This window comes from Myotis davidii, unplaced genomic scaffold, assembly GCF_000327345.1.
Source record: "Myotis davidii unplaced genomic scaffold, ASM32734v1 scaffold557, whole genome shotgun sequence".
In the NCBI taxonomy this organism is placed as follows: Eukaryota; Metazoa; Chordata; class Mammalia; order Chiroptera; family Vespertilionidae; genus Myotis; species Myotis davidii.
In genome coordinates, this window is record NW_006289557.1 from 398,177 (window position 1) to 403,303 (window position 5,127).

The 5,127-nt window shown below is 48.2% G+C and overlaps 1 protein-coding gene across 1 annotated transcript in view; it reads left to right on the plus strand.

The window, feature by feature from the left end:
- GP5 (glycoprotein V platelet) overlaps positions 1–5,127 on the plus strand; it is a 38,024-nt gene that overhangs the window by 28,387 nt on the left and 4,510 nt on the right. The gene's annotated exons all lie outside the window — the stretch shown is intronic.

Consider the following 5,127-nt stretch of genomic DNA (forward strand, 5'->3'; position numbering starts at 1 on the left):
CAGCCCTGATAACTCTCCGCTGGGAGCGGCTGTGCTATATGCTGGGGGGTGTTCGAGCAGCATCTCTGGCCTATACTCACTCGATGCCCCTTGCATTCTCCAAGTTGTTACAACCAAAAATGTCTCCAGACATTGTCACATTTCCCCAGGAGCGGCAACATAATCACTATTTGAAATCCACTGCCCTCCACCAGTCTGACCACAGCTGTCCCCGGCTAAATCCTTTGGTGCCCCCACCCCCACCCCCCATGGCCTACAGAATGGGTCCCAATTGGTGCCACCTTTCCTACATCGCCTCTTGCTTTCTCCCCAGGATAATGTTTCTACCGAGCTCTCACGTGCACCTTGCTCTCTGGTTACCTTGGCCTCTTTGCCACATGCTGAACGTGCCATGGTCTTTCATGCCTTTGAACCTTTGCAAATGTCATTTGTTCTTTCCAGGTTGCCCAACTCCTGCTCATCTTGCCAGGCTTAGTCTGAGGGTTACCTCCTTGGAGAAGCCCTTCTTCCCACAGCCCAGGCAGGCTCGGTGGCTCCCTTGTGTGGCTCTATCCCATATGTGCCTTACAGTTGAATATGACTGCTCATGGTTTGAACCCCCCTCAGAATGAATTCACTTCTGTGAATTAAGGGCCTGCCACTTAATGAGTAATCAGTTTGCTGAGTGGATGCTGGGCTCCATAGTGAGCAACCAGGATGGTCGGGGGAAGGGACGGTGTGGTGTGTCCGATGGGGTGGGAGAGGAGGAGCCTTTGGAATGGGGTGAGCCTGATTGTGGGTCCCAAATGTCTGAGGGGCTGGGGTGAGGTACCATGGGGCCTGCAGTGGGGAAGGGGACTACTCAGAAGCTCCAGGGAGGCAGTTTCAGTGTCACAAAAAGAAACATTTAAAAAAGTAGAACTTTGTTTTTTGTCCTTTGAAATGGTTGTTCTAATTGTCACTAATTTTTATTTAAATGGAACATAAACAACACATAGTTATAAAAAATACTCATTCATCACTGTTCCCTCTCCCCACTGCTATAGCAGTTTGGAATGTATCCTTTCATACTCTTTTCTAAATATTGCTATACAGATATAGACAAAGATATGTATGTGTATATATATGTGTATGCACATATGTATGTGTCTACACATGCACATATGCTTATATATATACATACATGTGTGTATGAATACCAAGATACATGTGTTATGTATGTGTGTGAACACATTCCTTGTGCATCCATATAGATATGTAGCTGGATAAAATTTCCCCCACCTGCACAGCTCTGTTTTGCTCCTCCTCACCTGTGTTGGGAAAGGTTTTGACAGAGACCTGGGTGGTGTACTCCTTCAGTCCTGCTATGAGAGGCTGTCCACTTGAGCACAAGGGATGCCTGTTGGTCCTTGAGACTCACTGCTCTGAGGAACAACCTATAATTCCTCCTTCAGAGAACAGCCAGGCAGTGGAGTGTGCTGGGACCATGGCTGCCCATTGGGAGTTCAGGGGCCCCATGGCCTTCTCTCCATCCAGGATGGCCGGCCACTGTGAGGCAAGCAGCAGGTGAAGGCAGAGCTGGTCACCTGGGGAAGGAGAGAAGAGCGGGCACAGGCAGACAGAAGAGCCCTAGATGCCCACCTGCAGCCAAATCCTTGGGCACTGAAGGGTCATTTGATGGGAAAACTGATGTTTTATACCATCTTAAGGCTTTTTACGTGATTATGGTCAATAAAAAGTGAGATTTTTTTCTTCATTATGTTTCCCATATGTTGAAATATAACTGAGAAGTTACAAATTTATGGTCCCGCCCCCCAAAACCAACCAATAAATGCAATTGTGTTATATATACAGGGTGAGGCAAAAGTAGATTTACAGTTGTTCATATGAAAGATAATACAACAATTAATAAATTCTAAATACAAGAATAAACTGTGTTTCACTCACTCACAACTGTAAACCTACTTTTGCCCCACTCTGTATATTAACTTGCTTAATACAATGGATATATTTTTCTTCCTCAGTAAATAAAGATGTATGTTTTCTTTTCAAATTGACTACAAGGTATGGATTTTCCCAATGTATGGACTCATTGTCTTATGGACGAACATTTGCATTATTTGCAATGATCTATTATTGCAAACAATGTTGTACTGAGCTTTCTTGAACATACAGCTTTGTAAACACACACGGGATCATGTCTGGCTATTGGCACTGACCCAGGTGAATGGGTTTACACATTTTGAATTTTGATAACTACGACTCTAGCAATTTATGTTTCCATCAATAAGATCACTGGCATCCTTGTCAACCCTGGGTGTTCTCCATCTTTTTTATTCTGCCAATATACCAGGGGGCCCTCATTGTGTGGTACTGTCTACCATATCCCTAAAGTGGGCCTAGCAGGGTCGTAACTCATCTCTCCAGGGTGCCATGGAGGGATTTCCTCCCTCATGGGGAGGCTAGATCACATGACCTCCGATTCCCCAGATTCTATGCTTATTAACTAGATGAGAGAAGCATGTGTGGGTGGGAGGGATTGGAGTTCTCTGAAGCCCTGAGGCAACCCTGGGCCTTCTGGTTCTCCCAGGGGGACTGGGAAGTGAGCCCTGAGGTTTTCAGGGCCTGCGGGTGGTGAATCAGACGTTTCCTTTCACCAATAATAGACCCACACTTCTGGGGGCTGCCTGGGGCCATTTTATTTGCTCTGTAGGAGAGAAAATCTTTCTTTATGAAAGAGGGGCGTCTCAGTGGACTAAAAACCAGAGGTCCTATAGCTGGAACCCTACAGCCACTCTCAGTCTTGGAAAATGGTCCTTTCTGCATGGCCTGTTGTGGTATTGAACCCCACATGCTATCATGAGGAAAAAAGAGGATGTTAGGAGTGCTTTGAAAACTGTATGCCCAAGGGTCACCCATCCCACGAAACCTGGAAACCCTGCCATACTACACTTGCTGCAGTGTGGCTCTCATTGTGCCTGTCCCCTCCTCTAAAACCTTCGCTGGCTCCCTATTGCCTGCACAGGGATATTGCACCCCTTAGGGAGATGTCTCAGACCTCCCCAATGAAGCCTGCCACTCACCTGGGCTCCAGCCAAACTCAGTCTTTGGTCCAGAGCTCTTTCTCCTTCTTGCTCTGATTTGATGATTTTCCTTAACTCACACCCCCACATCTCCCGCTCCCACTCATCTTTAGAGGCCACCTTGTACCTGAAACTCAAGCCCATCCCTTCAAATGCCTCGACATTGATCAACCTGACCCTGAGGAAGGTTCTACCAGTAACCTCATTCCCCGAGTTATCTCACAATCCTTAATCAGCACAACCTCACTTCTCTCTATAGCTGTTAACTGCCCTAGGCCTCAGTTTTCCCGTGTGTAAATTAGGGGCAATTACTCCCACTCACAGGACACAGGATTATCTGATAGATCAGTGATCCTAACCGTGTGTGTGTGTGTGTGTGTGTGTGTGTGTGTGTGTGTGTGTGTTGATTCCCCTAGGGGACATTTGGCAATGTGTAGATATTTTTGGTTGTTACAACTTGGGAAGGATGCTACTGGTATCTGGTGGGTAGAGACCAGGGGTGCTCTAAGCATCTTACAATACACAGGCCAGCTCCTCACAATAAAAACTTCTCTGACCTCAAATGTCAATAGTGCTGAGGCTGAGAAACTTGGTGTAGTTTCTGTTACTTGATGAAGTAATGCTTAAATGGAATAAGGGACCAGTGAGCTCTCGGTTCACAGTAGGTGCTCATCAATGTAAATTCTTCCTCCCTCCCCACCGAGAGTCAGCTATTTATGGGCAAGAAATGTATCTGATTCATCCCTGTGTTGTCCACGGCTCCCAGCACAGGGTGTGGCACGGAGTGGCTGAATGTTAGGATTCGAAAGACAGGGAAGAAGGTAAAGAGGGCACATTCTTATTCTTGCAGGTTCTATAGAAATGCAGACGAAGACCCCCATTTGCGGATGTGGAGGGACCAGGGTAGGAAGAGGGAAGGAGTTCTCCAAGTGGAATATTATTTGGAAGGGAGACTGGGTGGGAGCGCGTGGGCTGGGAGCTCAGTGGAAACCTCCTCTCAGCAGTGCTTGCCCCTCTTGGGCACGTGCCACTTGGGCTCACGGACAGGGCACTTTTTGTTTCTGGCTCTGAATCACGGTGCCACCGTGAGGAGGCATGTGTCATGATTTAGGCGGTAGGGCTTGACCATGGCAAGCCACCCAAATGACTATTTCAGTAATAACACTATGCACTTTTATGTTTTCCTTTCATCAAAGGTCTCAACGCACCGTGCAAACATTAATTAAGGCTCTTGGCATTCCATGGGGCAGTGTGTGTAACTATCACTCTCGCCCCTTGGCGGAGAGGGTCAACTGAGCCACCGGAGGGCAGGTGGCCTCGCCAAATGCAGCTCACCCCTATTGGAGGCTCCTCCTTGGAGTAGCAGCCAGGGTATGGCAGCCTCCTGCGCCTCCAACTGTGGCTTCTTCCCCCCCCCCCCCCTTGGTGATACCACAGTAGACATGGTTTCTTGTCCCGTACAGGGGTGGCTGGGCATGGGCTACCACACTGAGCTGAGGGCAGAGGGAGCCCCTCATCTCCAGTATGCCCTGACTGCTGTGTGTGGGAGGGGACAGTGAGGGGACGTTGGATGACGACAGAAGGGATTGAAACACTGTTTTGAGGAGGGACCCCACAGGTCTGACCTTTTCTTTGGAATTAAATGATTTTTCCAAAATGTTGACAAAGGTGAATCGGGTTAAGTGAATAAGAGTGTTCCTTGTATTGTTCGTGCACGTTTTCTGTACGTCTGAAATTACTCTCAGTGTGTGGTTGAAAAGGAAAAGGAAAGATGAATGCCTTTTCTGGAACCACAAAGCCAATGCAGCGAGCGAATCCAAAAGAAACATTGCAGGAAAAGAGAAAGGACAAAAATGTGTTGCTAAAAAAGAAAAAAGAAAAAAAGCGGAAACCCCTTCCCCTGGAGCACGCAGGCTGCGGCTCCCTCGGGGATGCTGCTGTCCCTGCACGTCGGCCGCCCCTCCCGCCACCGCGCAGACACTGCCCCCTGCGGTGACTCACGCCGGGACCGGGACCGTTTAAATACCGGGAGCGCCGGGCGAGCCTCACTCATGCTGCAGCCTTG